Source organism: Aegilops tauschii, chromosome 2 (assembly GCF_002575655.3).
Source record: "Aegilops tauschii subsp. strangulata cultivar AL8/78 chromosome 2, Aet v6.0, whole genome shotgun sequence".
Taxonomy (NCBI): Eukaryota; Viridiplantae; Streptophyta; class Magnoliopsida; order Poales; family Poaceae; genus Aegilops; species Aegilops tauschii.
The window spans coordinates 512,705,257-512,723,991 of record NC_053036.3 but is presented as its reverse complement, the minus strand read 5'-3'; positions in this window follow the sequence as shown (position 1 = coordinate 512,723,991).

Sequence of the window (18,735 nt, the reverse complement as noted above, 5' to 3'; positions counted from 1 at the left end):
AAGAAGCCCTTAATCTATTTTATGATTCATGGGATTGTGCGTTGTAAAGCATAAAGTAAAAAAATGGCAATTTAACTAGAAAAAAAGTTTGGGCAGTTATGATACGGAAGATTCTAGAACAAAGGAGATGCACTTGTGTTTTGAGGTTTGTGCATTATGCTTAAGTTCAACCATGGAGTCTGCTAGATTGTACATGTGGCAAAAACCGGTGGGGGGATAGAAGATGGTGCGAGGGGCCAAGTGGAGGGAGACTATGAAGGAGTGCACAAGTGTGAGATCGGTATTTAAAGAGATGGGCCGGAACGTGCGCTCTTGCGCGCAGTGGCGGAGTCATGAAAAATAAATAAGCTAGGGGGCCCAGCATTGCTAATCCTTTACGAGGAGGGCCAATTCATCAACTTAAACCATTTACCAGGAATTGTCTAATAATCACATTATTATTAGCCTCGATATATAGTGATGTTAGGGGGGCAGGGCCCTTGCTGCCCCCTGTCTTCCCCACTGTGCGCGCGTCTGAGAGATGAAGCGGAAGGGATGGATGATGCGAGGGGGGCATTGGATATATAATTAATGTGGGTGTATTAGCTATGTAATCATGTATAGAGAGGTATAGATTGATCGATGTGGACGTGGGAAAGAGGGTGAGACCTCACTAGATATATAGATTGATCGATTTGTGTGGAAACTATGAATGACCTAGCTATATATATCGACACATAGAGGAACATCGACTGTTGCGCGTGCACGTGAGAGATAAAGAATGCCTGATATGATGGAGAGGGGGAGGTGTGTGTGTGTGTATGCATGCATGGGAGACCGACCTGAAGAAAAAGATTGATGTGTGTGATGGATAATGCCGACTGGTAGTGTGTGTGCATGCATGCACGAGAGAAAGTTAGAGGTACAATTATAAAGAGAAGACGACTGTGTGGGTGTAAAAGACTAGGTGAGGTCATAATCAATGTAAAGTTGAATTCAAATATTTGAATAAGAGATCATGATGTTTGAAACCCATGCATGCATGAATATAACTGAGATATCCGCGGTGTGGTTTGGAAATGAGCATGTTGTACTGTATACACATTGAACAAGGTCAGAATGATTTGAATTTGAGATACCGATGGCAGACATCGTTTGGCCACATTGCATCCGTGCATGGACACTGTCGGGGGAACGACACCTATGGGATCACTGGGATCCCTTCTAAGGTTGGCGGGCGCGGGGTTGTGCAAAGAGCGGGTCTAGGAGCCAGCACGAGGATCGTTTACCCAGGTTCGGGCCGCGAGGATGCGTAATACCCTAGTCCTTCTTTGGTGTATATTTGAGTGTTGTTGAGCTCTTGGACTAGCTACGGTGTGTGCATCGTCCAAAAGATCCGAATCCTTCTCCAGTACGCCTCGGGCCTCCTTTTATAGCCAAAAGGGGCTGCCACAGTGGCACACAGGAGGTGGAAAGCTATATAGTCTACTAGCTTATCGCATGTCATTGCGGGACAAAACGCATTAAATGCGCTCCTTAGGTGTCCCCTTGCTTTATCGGGGACGGTAACGAGGCCTGTCCCATCCGTCGCCGCTCCGCCTTGCTTCGACACGCGTCCAGGCCAACGAGGCGTGCAGCGCCATGTAGGCTGGCACGCTGCTGAGTTGGCGTGGTGGTTGGGTCTTCACGAAGATCTGCATGCCACCACGCAGGTGCTTGCTGAGTTGGCCTAGAGGCCGCACGTCGCCACGCAGGTGCTCGCCTAGTTGTTGGGCTGGCAGCTACATGGGAACGGCGGTTTAGTCTTGGCAGAAGTGGGCCTGGTTGCGGCCCCGGAGACGTCTTCAGCAAGAGTCTTGCCGGGGCCCCGGCAAGGGTCTTGCCGTGGCATCGGGGTCGTTCCCGGCAAGGAGCTTGCTGGGGGTCTCGTGGGTATCCTCGGCAACGATCTTGCCGATGATCGTCATCTTCTGGTTATCATCTAGTCGCATGTGCTTCTTGTCTTCACAAAGATCTGCATGCCGCCATGGAGGTGCCTCCCGAGCCTTGGTTCCAATGTGGTCGATGGTGTTTGAACTCTTCGGCTCAAGGGTGGCGGCTCTGCTTGTGTTGGACAAGTTGCCCCGGCAAGGTTCTTAACGGGGCTGTGGAGGCCGCCCCGGCAACGGCCTTGCTGGGGGAGTTCACCTCGCCCCTCTGCTCTTTGTGTTCCTGTCTTGGCGTTGCTCCGGTTGTCTTGTGGCTTTGCTTCCTCTGCCCCTGACCTACTAAGTGTGGCCGCAGGCGCGGCTCTGACTGCCCGTGCACAAGTAAAGGGGTACAAAAAGGCCCCTGCTTTTGTACACTGACAGGAGCCCTCGGGCCTGGGTCACACATAAGCGCAACGCGTTGTTGGGCTAGGCCCAGAACGGTGCGCGGGCAGGTGGGGCGGAGTTTTTACTGCAGTAACTCCCTCGCTCGCTGCGCTTCCCCATGACCCGCGTTGAATGCGCGTCGTGGGGGTCGCGTGTGACGTGGGGGTTATGCGTGGGATGACCGCAGGATGCTCGCGTCATCCCGTGGTGAATAGTAAAGAGGCGGCTTGTGTGTCCCTTTATAACCGCAGGGCCGCTGCCCATTTACTCTCTCTGCCTTGGAATCGTCGTTCCACGTTTCCCACCACGCCTGCCCCTTACGCCACGTACACATCATGCATGGCGTGGGGTAGGTGGCTGACGCATGGAACACGGGCAGGCGCGCGAGGGCCGATACTCACGTGCCTTTTGATTGGGCAGGGAGGGCGGCCGACGGCCTTGCTCGTTACCACTTAATGAGCCAGACCCCAGCGGGTGGCCTTCCCTGCTCAACTATAAAAAGGGAACTCAAGGGTAGGAGGAGGAGCATCTTCTTGCGTCTCCCCTCCGTCTCTATTTTTCATCCACTGTCATGGCGAGAGGGCGTGGCCGCGGCCGTCCTCCCGTGGAGGCGACCAGGTCCTCCTCCCATCAGAGAGCCGTGGCGGTCAAGGAAGAGCCAGATGCCCAGGGTGAAGGTCATGCTCGAAACGGGGGCCTTGGGTGGGGCCGTGGCCGGAGAAGCGGCCGAGGCGAAGGCGGGGGAGGCAGAGGTGGGCGCGGGAGGGCGACACCTGCGTCGTCTCCGTCTTCGTTGCCATCTCCCCCGCCATCTCCTCCTGCCTCGCCGAGCGGTCATGTCGGGGACACGGCGCTCGAGTTTATCCTGCAGCTGCATGGGCCGCTGGGCAGCCGCCTTCGTCTTCCCCGGGCGTTTGCGAGGGTGCTGGAGATCGACCAGCCACCGCGACTGAGGCTTCACATGAAGGGGTGTTGCCATGGCGACACATGGGTAAACACGAGGTTTCCCGCCCCTCAAGTGATGCTCCTTGGTCGGGGCTGGAAAACCTTCGCACATGCCCATTACTTGATGGATGGGCACGTCCTCTACTTCAAGCTAGTGGAGAGGAACCTGCTCTCCATCAAGGTCATCGGGCGCTCGGGACATAGGCTAGGGTGCTGTGCAGAGAGCTCGACCGATGACGAAAGCTCCTCCTCCGGCAGCAGCGACGAGGAGGATAGCGACGGCGACGACGGAGGTAGCGGGCAGGAGGATGACGGGTCCGACTAGGTGTCGGACACACCGTCCCTAGGCGACGCCGGCAGCACCACCATCTGCACCGTCGGCTCCTTGAACTTCTTGGGGCCGCTGCTTCTGGTGGCTGGTGCTGGAGGGCCGGAGAAGGCGAAGAAGGCGGGTGGCGGGCCGTCAACTCGGAGTACGATGGCATCGACGCCTTCGTCGCGTATTGCCGGCTCGCTGCCTCATCTTTCGGCCCTTCTCCCTGCACCGTCATCACCAGCCTTCGCTTGGTTTCTTCTGCTGCTCGTACCTCGCCTAAGCGCCCCTTTTGCCCTCCCGCTTATCCTGATCCATTTCCTGAGGAGAGGGACAAGAAAGGGATTACGGGCACCTTATCTTTTTTAGTTTTTAAGCATGCGGGCACTTGTTAGATTTAAACCTTGTAATCCCCTTGCTCATGTTTACATTCCGTACGAACTGTACCTGTTTGGAATGTATTAATGAAAAAGGGTGCTTGCCGGGTTCTCCGTGCGTGAGCGGGGCCCATGCCAAGGAACGAATCCTTATTATTTTTAAGATAAACATCGTCGCTCGGCAACAGGCCTTGTCATCCCCTTACTTCATTCACGACCATACTCATGCTTTCGGCGGAGGCAGGGGCAAAGTAGGGTTAGGCCCTTCGTTTCCTTCCTTGTCACCGCAACTACAACCAAGTTCCGGCCCAGGGAATAGTTCTTGGGCGCAAGAAAGGGTGAGCACGGTGGCCCAGGAATAAACGAGGCTTCATACGTCCCAATTCCATACGAAAATGCATAACAGGGGATAAAGGACTTATCTGGATCTGCAGCCCCCGGCGACCTTGGCTTGCCGTGGTCGGGTGCTTGAATCTGCAGCCCCCCCCCCCGGCAATGGCTTGCCGGGGTCGGGGATGTCGATCCGTCTCCCTGCCCTTAAATGACTTAGCACTAACACCTGTGCAGCCTGCGAACCAAAGAAAAGACTAGAAAGGACAAAAAAATACACACACCCGACCTCTATGCTAGGGGTTAGTTGCCGCCGGGCACTATCAACCCTACTAGAGAGAGACTTAACCTAGCATGCATGCTAAAACTTAGGGCACCAGCGCTTCATTTATTTATGCTCAGGGTCTGCGCCTGGCTTTGTACAAAGGGTTACATGCCATGTCGGCAAGGCTTGTACAAAAGGTGGCTTGCCGGGAGGCCCGGCAACCGCGCCTCATGGGTAAAACTTACGAAGATGTTCGATGTTCCAGGAGTTGCTCACTGGGATACCATCTTCGGTCTCCAGGCGGACTGCGCCAGGCCTGGTGACTCGTATTACCCGATAAGGGCCTTCCAACTTTGGCGTCAACTTGTTGGAATTCGTGGCCGACTGAACGCGCCGAAGAACAAAGTCGCCTTCCTCAATGCTTCGGGCATGAACCTTGCGGCTATGGTAGCGGCGCAAGGCTTGCTGGTAGCGCACTGCTCTCACAGTCGCCCAAAGACGATCTTCCTCAAGGAGCGTCGCGTCATCTTGCCGCAATTGCTCTTGCTCAAGCTCATCATAAGCGAGCACTCGGGGTGACCCGTATGTGAGTTCTGTGGGGAGTATTGCTTCTGTCTCGTATACCAGGGCAAAGGGTGTCTGGTCGGTGGCTCAATTTGGCGTCGTTCTGATCGACCAAAGAACCGCTCGCAACTCATCAATCCGGTGCCTTCCACACTTGTGCATCCTGTCAAAAGTCTTCGTCCGGAGGCCTCGCAGTACTTCAGCATTTGCCCTCTCTGCCTGGCCATTGCTCCGTGGATGTGCAACAGAGGCGAAACATACCTTGATGCCGAGGTCTTGGATGTACTGGATGAAGGTGCGGCTTGTGAACTGCGTGTCGTTGTTGGTGATGACTCTGTTCGGCACACCAAAACGGCAAACTAGCCCCTTGAAGAACTTGATGGCTGACTGTGCTGTCACCTTCCTCACTGCCTCCACTTCAGGCCACTTTGTGAACTTGTCGATTGCGACGTACAAGTACTCAAAGCCCCCGATAGCACGGGGGAAGGGGCCCAGTATGTCGAGCCCCCAGACCGAAAATGGCCAGGAGAGAGGGATCATTTGAAGGGCTTGAGCTGGTTGATGAAGCTTCTTTGAATGGAGCTGACACGCTTCACACTTGGTTACTAGTGCCGTTGCATCTTGGAGGGCAGTGGGCCAGAAGAAACCTTGCCGGAATGCTTTGCCGGCAAGGGCCGTCGACCCTATGTGGGAGACACATATGCCTCTGTGTATCTCTGCCAACAGCTCTAGTCCTTCCTCCCGGGGAATGCACTTCAATTTCACACCATTCGGCCTCTTTCTGTACAGAACGTCGTCGACGAACTGATACATGGCAGACCGACGGGCTACTTTCTCCGCTTATTCCTGCTCCTCAGGAAGCTCCCCTGTTTGGAGGAATCGGACGGTATGTTGTGCCCATGCCGGAGCCTGAGGCAAGACGGCAAGGACTAAAGGCATTTCATCTACCATGGGAGCGGCTGCCTCTACGGCGAGGGCTTGACGCCCTGCCGGAGTCAGTTGCCCCATGGCAGGCTCAGTGTCCTCGGCAACATCTTTACCGGCGGCTCCTGGGAGCTCGGTGGGAAAGTACTTGCCGGGACCTGATTTCCTTCGCTTGTTCTGCTCTGTCGATGGTTCAACGGATGGTTGAGTTAAACGAAGCACAAAGGTACCTGGTTCCACAGGCAACTTGAAGGCAGCGCATTTCGACAAGTAATCGGTGATGTTGTTCTCCGCTCAGGGAACATGCTCCGCTTGTATACCGTCGAAACGCTCCTCCAACTTCCTCACCTCATCCACGTATGCCTCCATCAATGGACTCTGGTAATCCTTGTAAACTTGCTTGACGACAAGCTGCGAATCACCCCTGACGATGAGCTTCTTGATTCTGAGGTCTGCCACGATCCTGAGACAGCAAGCAACCCCTCGTACTCCACCGTATTGTTCGTTGATTTTTCCCGGGGGAAGTACATCTGGATTACGTACTTGAGGTGCTCTCCGGATGGTGCGACGAGTAGCACGCCAGCACCAGCACCTTGGAGTGAGAAAGCTCCGTCAAAGTATATAATCCACTCACTGCTCGTCTCCTTGCCGGGAAGGGTGGTCTCTTGGATCTCCTCGTCAGGCGTTGCGCTCCACTCTGCCAAAGCTCGGCTCTTGATCATTGAAGTACTTTCAAACCTCAGGCCAAAGCTCGACAGCTCCAATGCCCACTCCACAATCCTCCCTGTCACATCTGGGTTGTGCAAAATCCGTTGCAAAGGGAGGCGGCTGACGATGGTGATCTCGTGCGCTTGGAAATAGTGGTGCAGCTTTCTCGAGGCCATGAGAAGGCCAAAAAGCAGCTTCTGCATTCCAGAATATCTTGACCTAGCCCCCTGCAAGAGGGAACTGACAAAATATACTGGATGCTACACCATCTTCTTCTTCTGTGCCACTTCGCCCATCCGCTCAGGCTCTGCCTCGCTGTGTTCGGGCCATGCCGGGGGTCGAGGCTCTGCCGGGGAAGACCCCGGCCCACCATCCGACGGCTCTGCCGCAACTGCTTCTTCTCCCTCATGTTCCCTCTGCGCCACCAGCGCAGCACTGACCACTTGATTCATTGCTGCTAAGTACAGCAGCAACGGCTCTCGTGGCTTGGGTGCGACTAGTATTGGCGTGGAGGAGAGGTACCTCTTCAGATCTTGCAGTGCTGCCTCTGCCTCCGGAGTCCATTTTACTGGACCCGCCTTTTTCAAAACTTTGAAAAAGGGGAGGGCACGCTCAGCAGATTTGGAGATGAACCTACTCAGGGCAGCAACGCAGCCGGCGAGCCTACGGATGTCTTTGACCCGTTTCGGCGCCTCAATCTGCTCAATCACTTTGATCTTGTCGGGATTTGCTTCGATTCCGCGTTGAGACACAAAGAACCCGAGAAGTTTTCCGGAGGGGACACCAAACATGCACTTCTCTGGGTTGAGCTTGAGGTTGATCTTGCGCAGGTTGCGAACGTCTCTTCTAAGTCTTGCACAAGGGTGGCCCTGTCCTTGGTTTCGACCACTATGTCATCCATATAAGCTTCCATATTTCTATGCAGCTGGGGCTCAAAACCCATCTGGACTGCTCGGGCAAAAGTCAAACCAGCACTCTTCAACCCGAAAAGCATTCATACAAAACAGTACGTACCACGTGGGGTGATGAATGCGGTATTCTCTTCGTCTTCCTTCATCATGAAGATATGGTGGTACCCTGAATAGGCATCGAGGAATGACAGCAGGTCACACCCGGCAGTGGAGTCTACAATCTGGTCGATGTGTGGCAGAGGGAAAGGATCCTTTGGACAGGCTTTATTGATGTCTGTGTAATCAATGCACAACCTCCACTTCCCATTTGCCTTACGCACCACCACCGGATTGGCCAACCACGTGGGGTGGAGTACTCTTCTTACCAGGCCTGCCGCCTCCAACTTCCTGATCTCTTTAATGATGAACTCTTGTCACTCCAAAGCTTGCTTTCTGACCTTTTGCTTGACGGGGCGTGCTTGAGGATAGACAGAAAGATGGTGCTCAATCACCTCCCTGGGAACATCGGGGATGTCAGATGCTTGCCATGCAAATACATCGACATTCGCCCGCAGGAAGGTGACGAGCGCACTTCCTATTTGCTGTCGAGCGTGGAGCTTATAGTGAAAGCCCCGCCTGTGCCATCCTCCTTGACGGACACCTTCTTGGTTTCTGGTGGTGCGGCCTTGGACTTCTTGCTCTTGCCGGTGGAGCTCTCGAGCACGTCCTCAATGGGAGCACAACACTCCGAAGAGGTGCGCTTGCCGGAGTGGGTGCAAGAGGTCTTGCTGGAAGGAGCCTTGTCGGCCTTCTTCTTCCCTCGAGCTTCAGTGGCAGGAGCAAGTGCCCTGGCGGCAGTCGCTGCAACTGCCTCTCAGTAGAGTTGGTCGACGCAGATGAGTGTGTCTTTCTTGTCATAGGGGACGGTGATGATGGTCAGTGGCCCCGGCATCTTCAACGTGTTGTAGGCGTAGTGGGACGCCGCCATGAACTTGGCCAGCGCTGGGCGGCCAAGGATCCCATTGTATGGCAAGGGGATCTCGGCGAGATCGAAGACGATCTTCTCCATCATATAGTTCAGCTCGCCTCCAAACGTAACGGGCAGCGTGATTTTACCTTTAGGCTGGCTCCTTCCCGGGTTGACCCCTTGAAACGTGCCCGTTTCCTCGAGGTCTCCATCAGGAATCTGCAGCTTCTTGATCACAGCGGGAGAGATCAAGTTCAGACCGGCCCCACCGTCAACCGGCACTTTTGTCACCTTGAGGTTGCGTATTGTTGGTGAAACCAACAACGGCAAACACCCGACCGCAGTTGTGCGGTCAGGGTGATCCTCGGTGTCAAAAACGATGGGCGTGCGGGACCACTTCAGTGGCTTCTGGGCATTGTACGACGGCTCCGCCGCAGTGACCTCACGCGCCCACTGCTTCAGCTAGCGGTGTGAGGTGTGCAACGAGGTGCCACCGTCGACGCACATAGCCTCTGTGGCCTTCTGGAACTCGTGCTCGCCGGACTCGTCGTCCTCGTCGTGATCATGATCCTCCTCTTTCTTGTCGCGGCCCCGAGCGGGCCTCTCTTGTTGGTTATCTTTGCCGCGGCGACCTCCATGGCCGCCACGCTTCTTGTCGGACCCCTCGGCACCATCTTGACTCCTCACATTGTCCCGCCTCTCATATTCAGCCTTCTGCTTCTCTGCAAGCAGCTCAACCTATCGGCAATTCTGGAGGTCATGGCCCTTCATGCGGTGGATCTTGCAGTACTGCTTGTCGGAGCCTCCTGGCTTGCCGGCGGCCGCCAGGGCCAAGCAGGCGGCACACCCGGCAACCTCCTTGCCGGGGTCATCAGCCTTGGCCTTTTTGGCGGCGCCGAGCTCGCCTGATCCCTCAATGGCAAGCACAGTCTTGCCCTTGCGCTTCCTGTTGCAGAACCGGCCCTTCTTTGTCTGGGCGGTGGTGTCTTCGTCTGTGGAGTCGGTTTCCGCACCGGCGTCGTCGCCGGGGTACTTCCTCCCCTCTTCAGCTCGAGCGCATCTATCGGCCAGAACACAAAGTTCGGCCACATCTTTGACCTTGTTCATCGCCAACTCTTCATGCATCTTGCGGTTGTGCACATTCTGATGGAATGCGCTGATAACGGCGGCGGGATGAACATCTGGGATGTTGTACTGCACCCGGCTGAACCTCTGTATGTACTTGCTCAGGTTTTCACCTTCTTTCTGGGGGATGATATACAAATCGTTTGCCTGGCCATGAGCTTGGTGGCCTCCAGTGAAGGCGCCAACAAACTAATGACACAAATCCGACCAAGAAGAAATGGAATCCACTAGAAAGTGCATCAACCATGACATGACGTTGGGTTTGAGTGCCAACGGGAAGTAATTGGCAAGCACCTTGTCGTCGCGAGCCCCAGCAGCTTGCATCACAATGGTGTAGATGCTGAGGAACTCCGACGGGTGGGTCTTGCCGTTGTACTTCTCGCCAACGTCGGGCTTGAACATGCGGTGGGAGGGCCACTGGAACTGCCGCAGCTCTCGGGTAAAGGCTGGGCAACCCACCTCGTAGGGTAGGTCGCCGGGGCCCCCCGGCGGTGGGTGGTCCATAGTAGGCCCCACGCGCCAATCTGACTGATGGCGCGTCTCCGTCGTCGTTCAATGGTGGTTTGAGCGTCTTCCAGGGCCCGTTCCTGAAGGACTTGATGTTGGTCGCGGCGGGTTCGCGGGTCGGACGACGTTGTGGAAACGTTGTCACCAACGTCGGGTCAATGGGCCGGTGGCTGTTGTCGCGGCCGCGGGGGGGGGAGTGCACCGTGCTCGCAGAGTCTCTGGTCCCCCCACCGCCGGCATGCGCCGGCTCGTTAGGACGCTGGTGCGAGGGTCCCGTGGGGAGCGGCTCGTCTTTGTTGGCGAAGCTGACAAGGCTTCGGATGGTGGCTCTCCACTCGTCGAGCTTCTCCGCAGCGGGGGGGGGGGGGTCAAGGAGCAGCTGCACACGCGCCAGCGCTTCTGCTGGCGTAGGCGGCGGCGAGATCTACGTAGACTGTGACGCGCTCCGACTCCTAACCAGGTTAGAAGGGGCTCTGTCGCGGTCTCGCGGTCGCACGCCGCCTGCACCGGCGTCTGAGCACGCACACCGGCCTGGTTCATCCTATGAGTGGTGCACAGGGCTCTTTCCGTGGCGGTGCCCAGGAGCTCCGGCATCACGGTGTTGCTCATCGCGCGCAGCCTGGGAAGGGCGTTGTCGGTGTCAAAACCGGCGGATCTCGGCTAGGGGTCCCGAATTGTGCGTCTAAGGTCGATGGTAACAGGAGACAGGGGACACGATGTTTACCCAGGTTCGGGCCCTCTCTATGGAGGTAATACCCTACTTCCTGCTTGATTGATCTTGATGAATATGAGTATTACAAGAGTTGATCTACCACGAGATCGTATGGCTAAACCCTAGAGGTCTAGCTTGTATGACTATGATAATGAGTATCCTCTCCGGACTAAGTCCTCCGGTTTATATAGACACCGGGAGGATCTAGGGTTACACAAGGTCGGTTACAAAGAAAGGAATCTACATATTCGGTCGCCAAGCTTGCCTTCCACGCCAAGGTGAGTCCTATCCGGACACGGGTACAGTCTTCGGTCTTCGTATCTTCATAGCCCATCAGTCCGGCCCATGGCTAACAGGCCGGACGCCCGAGGACCCCTTAGTCCAGGACTCCCTCAGTAGCCCCTGAACCTGGCTTCAATGACAAGGTGTTCGGCGCGCAGATCGTCTTTGGCATTGCAAGGCGGGTTCCTTCTTCCGAACTCCAAGATAGTCTTCGGACGTATTGATCATGTCTGGACCTGTAACACACGCAATACACACAACTGCAGAGGGAATATAATATCCCACGCGTCCCATCTGCTGACAACTTTTCGCAAGATGACATCACATCTGTTCGGTCACTATATCGAACTGTTTTTGTCCGCCGTTCCGTGTTTCTAGATGCGGTTCCCATTGGCATGTCTTGTTAAAGCAGAGATCGTGTCCCCTTATTGCGGGATTTTCATCAATGCGGGCGTGGGTAACCCAACCGTGCCGTTTACACAGCCCTTGGGAATAGGCAAGTTTTAGGGCGAGTCTGGAGGCGTTCGATATTTACTGCCTTTATAAGGGGATAAGGATTCCCCCCCTCTTCTCCCACGCCTTCTCTCTTCCTTCGCCCTTCCACCCTTGAGCTCCAGCGCCCAAGTTCTCATCTTCTTCCCACTTAAGCTAGCACTCAACCATGTCCGGATCCGGACACCAAGGCAAGTGGATAGTCTCCTCCATCAAGGAGAAAGACATTACTGAGCTTCGGGCGGCCGGGTACTTGGCGAAGGAAATCGCCCATCGCCTGCCGGCCGAGGGACAAGTCGTCCCCACGCCGAAGCCCAATGAGAGGGTGGTATTCATCCCTCATTTCTTCCACGGACTAGGGTTTCCACTCCAGCCTTTCGTCCGTGGGCTGATGTACTATTACGGGATAGACTTTCACGATCTATTCCCGGACTCCTTCCTCAACATCTCGGCGTTCAACGTCGTATGTGAGGCCTTCCTCCGCATTCAACCCCACTTCAGGCTGTGGCTCATAGTCTTCAACGTGAAGCCGAAGGTGGTGGATGGCCAGCACACGGAGTGTGGAGGAGTGCTACCTCTTGAGCACTGCGTTGGTTTTCCCTTGAAGAGGAAAGGGTGATGCAGCAAAGTAGCGTCAGTATTTCCCTCAGTTTTTGAGAACCAAGGTATCAGTCCAGTAGGAGGCACGCACGAGTCCCTCATACCTACACAAACAAATAAATCCTCGCAACCAACGCGATAAGGGGTTGTCAATCCCTACACGGCCACTTATGAGAGTGAGATCTGATAGATATGATAAGATAATATTTTTGGTATTTTTATGATAAAGATGCAAAGTAAAGAAACTAAAATAAAAACGGCGCCAGAAATAGCTTGTTGTCGCGAGATTAATATGATAGAAAATAGACCCGGGGGCCATAGGTTTCACTAGTGGCTTCTCTCAAGAGCGTAAGTATTTACGGTGGGTGAACAAATTACTGTTGAGCAATTGACAGAATTGAGCATAGTTATGAGAATATCTAGGTATGATCATGTATATAGGCATCACGTCCGAGACAAGTAGACCGACTCCTGCCTGCATCTACTACTATTACTCCACACATCGACCGCTATCCAGCATGCATCTAGAGTATTAAGTTCATAAGAACAGAGTAACGCTTTAAGCAAGATGACATGATGTAGAGGGATAAACTCATGCAATATGATATAAACCCCATCTTGTTATCCTCGATGGCAACAATACAATACGTGCCTTGCTACCCCTACTGTCTCTGGGAAAGGACACCGCAAGATTGAACCCAAAGCTAAGCACTTCTCCCATTGCAAGAAAGATCAATCTAGTAGGCCAAACCAAACTGATAATTTGAAGAGACTTGCAAAGATAACCAATCATACATAAAAGAATTCAGAAGATTCAAATATGGTTCATAGATAAACTTGATCATAAACCCACAATTCATCGGTCTCAACAAACACACCGCAAAGAAGATTACATTGAATAGATCTCCAAGAGGGAGGGGGAGAACATTGTATTGAGATCCAAAAAGAGAGAAGAAGCCGTCTAGCTAATAACTATGGACCCGAAGGTCTGAGGTAAACTACTCACACATCATCGGAGAGGCTATGGTGTTGATGTAGAAGCCCTCCGTGATCGATGCCCCCTCCGGCGGAGCTCCGGAACAGGCCCCAAGATGGGATCTCACAAGTACAGAAGGTTGCAGCGGTGGAATTAGCTTTTTGGCTCCATATCTGGTAGTTTGGGGGTACGTAGGTATATATAGGAGGAAGAAGTACGTCGGTGGAGCAACAGGAGGCCCACGAGGGTGGAGGACGCGCCCCTGCCTTGTGGCTTCCTGGTTGATGCCTTAACGTAGGGTCCAAGTCCTCTGGATCACGTTCGTTCCGAAAATCACGTTCCCGAAGGTTTCATTCCGTCTGGACTTCGTTTGATATTCTTTTTCTGCGAAACTCTGAAATAGGCAAAAAACAGCAATTCTGGGCTGGGCCTCCGGTTAATAGGTTAGTCCCAAAAATAATATAAAAGTGTATAATAAAGCCCAATAATGTCCAAAACAGAATATAATATAGCATGGAACAATAAAAAATTATAGATACGTTGGAGACGTATCAAGCATCCCCAAGCTTAATTCCTGCTCGTCCTCGAGTAGGTAAATGATAAAAACAGAATTTTTGATGTGGAATGCTACTTGGCATAATTTCAATGTAATTCTTCTTAATTGTGGTATGAATATTCAGATCTGAAAGATTCAAGATAAAAGTTCAATATTGACATAAAAATAATAATACTAACTAAGCAGCTATGTTTTCTCAAAATAACATGGCCAAAGAAAGTTCATCCCTACAAAATCATATAGTTTAGTCATGCTCCATTTTCGTCACACAAGAATGCTCTCATCATGTACAACCCTGTTGACAAGCCAAGCAATTGTTTCATACTTTAGTAATCTCAAACTTTTTCAACTTTCACGCAATACATGAGCGTGAGCCATGGATATAGCACTATGGTTGGAATAGAATATAATGATGGGGGTTATGTGGAGAAGATAAAAAAGGAGAAAGTCTCACATCAACGAGGCTAATCAATGAGCTATGGAGATGCCCATCGATTGATGTTAATGCAAGGAGTAGGGATTGCCATGCAACGGATGCACTAGAGCTATAAATATATGAAAGCTCAACAAAAGAAACTAAGTGGGTGTGCATCCAACTTGATTGCTCACAAAGACCTAGGGCACTTGAGGAGGCCCATTGTTGGAATATACAAGCCAAGTTCTATAATGAAAAATTCCCACTAGTATATGAAAGTGACAAAACAAGAGACTCTTTATCATGAAGATCATGGTGCTACTTTGAAGCACGAGTGTGGAAAATGGATAGTAGCATTGTCCCTTTTTATTTCTCTTTTTTTGGGGGCCTTCCCTTTTTTTGGCCTTTCTCTTTTTTTATTGGGACAATGCTCTATTAAGGATGATCATCACACTTCTATTTATTTACAACTCAAAGATAACAACTCGATACTAGAACAAAGTATGACTCTATATGAATGCCTCCGGCGGTGTACCGGGATAGGCAATGAACCAAGAGTAACATGTATGAAAGAATTAGGAATGGTGGCTTTGCCACAAATACGATGTCAACTACATGATCATGCAAGGGAATACGACAATGATGAAGCATGTCATAATAAACGGAACGGTGGAAAGTTGCATGGCAATATATCTCGGAATGGCTATGGAAATGCCATAATAGGTAGGTATGGTGGCTGTTTTGAGGAAGATATAAGGAGGTTTATGTGTGAAAGAGCGTATCATATCACGGGGTTTGGATGCACCGGCGAAGTTCGCACCAACTCTCAATGTGAGAAAGGGCAATGCACGGTACCGAAGAGGCTAGCAATGATGGAAAGGTGAGAGTGCGTATAATCCATGGACTCAACTTTAGTCATAAAGAACTCACATACTTATTGCAAAAATCTACAAGTCATCAAAAACCAAGCACTATGCGCATGCTCCTAGGGGGATAGATTTTTAGGAAAAGACCATCGCTCGTCCCCGACCGCCACTCATAAGGAGGACAATAAAAGAACACCTCATGTTTCAAATTTGTTACATAATGTTTACCATACGTGCATGCTACGGGACTTGCAAACTTCAACACAAGTATTTCTCAAATTTACAACTACACAACTAGCACAACTTTGATATCACTACCTCCATGTCTCAAAACAATCATCAAGCATCAAACTTCTCTTAGTATTCAACGCACTCATAAGAAAGTTTTTACTAGTCTTGAATACCTAGCATATGCAGATTATTTAAGAAAATTACCATGATATTTAAAACTCTCCAAAATAATCTAAGTGAAGCATGAGAGAATAATAGTTTCTATAAAACAAATCCACCACCGTGCTCTAAAAGATATAAGTGAAGTACTAGAGCAAAAACTATATAACTCAAAAGATATAAGTGAAGCACATAGAGTATTGTAATAATTTCCGAATCATGTGTGTATCTCTCAAAAGGTGTATACAGCAAAGATGATTGTGGTAAACTAACAAATAAAGACTCAAATCATACAAGACGCTCCAAGCAAAACACATATCATGTGGTGAATAAAAATATAGCTCCAAGTAAAGTTACCGATGGAAGTAGACGAAAGAGGGGATGCCTTCCGGGGCATCCCCAAGCTTTGGCTTTTAGTTGTCCTTATATTATCTTGGGGTTACCATGGTCATCCCCAAGATTAGGCTCTTTCCACTCCTTGTTCCATAATCCATCAAATCTTTCACCCAAAACTTGAAAACTTCACAACACAAAACTCAGCAGAAAATCTCGTGAGCTCCGTTAGCGAAAGAAAAAAAAAGACCACTTCAAGGTACTGTAATGAACTCATTCTTTATTTATATTGGTGTTAAACCTACTGTATTCCAACTTCTCTATGGTTTATAAACTATTTTACTAACCATAGATTCATCAAAATAAGCAAACAACACACGAAAAACAGAATCTGTCAAAAACAGAACAGTCTGTAGTAATCTGTAACTAACGCAAACTTCTGGAAATCCAAAAATTCAGCCAAAATAGGACGACCTAGACAATTTGTTTATTGATCAGCAGGAATTGGAATCAATATTTTATCACGTTCTGGTGATATTTAACAATTGTTTTTGTGAACAGAAAGTTTCTGGAATTTACAGCAAGATCAAATAACTATCATCCAAGAAGATCCTATAGGTTTAACTTGGCACAAACACTAATTAAAATATAAAAACACATCTAACCAGAGGCTAGATCAAAGATTTATTCCTAAACAGAAGCAAAAAACTAAAAACTAAAAATAAAATTGGGTTGCCTCCCAACAAGCGCTGTCGTTTAACGCCCCTAGCTAGGCATAAAAGCAAGGATAGATCTAGGTATTGCCTTCTTTGGTAGGCAATTCTTCAATGAGGCATCTATCATCCTTAGAAGTTTCTTTATTTTTATTAATTATCAAACTGTTAGGCACAAGATCGAAAAATTCATTTGTAGCAAATGGTTCCTTAATGATAGCAAAAGGATTGGGATGAATACTTATATATTTGAGATCCGCAGTTTCCTTACTAGAGGATTCACCCTTATTTTTAGGAACATACATAAGCTTGGCAATTTTAGTTGGAGGACTTGGAGTATTCTTTACAGAAGAAAAAGCGGTTCCCAAGTTGGTAATGATACCCTCAAGTTTATCGATTCCAGTGGAATCCCGATTTATTCTTTCATTAACTATGGGTTCCTTCTCCTTAATATTTTTCAAAGTGACTCCTACTTTAGATCCATATTGGGTAATTTGGTTGTGGATCTTTTTATCCAAATTTTCAATTAACTCTACGGTAGCAACTTTATTTTCAATAATTTCAAGTCTTTGCATTACATGCTCCAAAGTTAACATAGTTCCATTAACCAAAAGAGGTGGTGAGCCAAACAAATCTATCATAGCATTATAAGAATCAAAAGTATGGCTACCCAAGAAATTCCCTCCGGTAATGGTATCAAGGATATATCTGCACCAACGAGTAGCGCCTACATAAAAATAGCGGAGAAGAACGGAAGTAGATTGCTTCCGGGTAGATCTATTTTGAGCTTTGCAAATTCCATACCAAGCGTCTTTTAGATTTTCTCCCTCCCTTTGCTTAAAATTAAGAACATCATTCTAGGGAGACAACGGAGAAGAAAGAGGACTAGCCATAACGACCAAGCAAGCGGAAAAGAGGCGAACGAAAAAGAGAGGGCGAATAAAACGGCAAGGGTGAAGTGGGGGAGAGGGAAACGAGAGGCAAATGGCAAATAATGTAATGCGGGAGATAAGGGTTTGTGATGGGTACTTGGTATGTTGACTTTTATGTAGACTTCCCCGGCAACGGCGCCAGAAATCCTTCTTGCTACCTCTTGAGCACTGCATTGGTTTTCCCTTGAAAAGGAAAGAGTGATGCAGCAAAGTAGCGTAAGTATTTCCCTCGGTTTTTGACAACCAAGGTATCAATCCAGTAGGAGGCCACGCACGAGTCCCTCGCACCTACACAAACAAATAAATCCTCGCAACCAACGCGATAAGGGGTTGTCAATCCCTACACGGTCACTTACGAGAGTGAGATCTGATAGATATGATAAGATAATATTTTTGGTATTTTTATGATAAAGATGCAAAGTAAAGAAAGTAAAATAAAAACGACGCCAGAAATAGCTTGTTGTCGGAAGATTAATATGATAGAAAATAGACCCGGGGGCCATAGGTTTCACTAGTGGCTTCTCTCAAGAGCATAAGTATTTACAGTGGGTGAACAAATTATTGTTGAGCAATTGACAGAATTGAGCATAGTTATGAGAATATGTAGGTATGATCATGTATATAGGCATCACGTCCGACACAAGTAGACCGACTCCTGCCTGCATCTACTACTATTACTCCACACATCGACCGCTATCCAGCATGCATCTAGAGTATTAAGTTCATAAGAACAGAGTAACGCTTTAAGCAAGATGACATGATGTAGAGGGATAAACTCATGCAATATGATATAAACCCCATCTTGTTATCCTCGATGGCAACAATACAATACGTGCCTTGCTACCCCTACTGTCTCTGGGAAAGGACACCGCAAGATTGAACCCAAAGCTAAGCACTTCTCCCATTGCAAGAAAGATCAATCTAGTAGGCCAAACCAAACTGATAATTTGAAGAGACTTGCAAAGATAACCAATCATACATAAAAGAATTCAGAAGATTCAAATATTGTTCATAGATAAACTTGATCATAAACCCACAATTCATCGGTCTCAACAAACACACCGCAAAAGAAGATTACATCGAATAGATCTCCACGAGGGAGGGGGAGAACATTGTATTGAGATCCAAAAAGAGAGAAGAAGCCATCTAGCTAATAACTATGGACCCGAAGGTCTGAGGTAAACTACTCACACATCATCGGAGAGGCTATGGTGTTGATG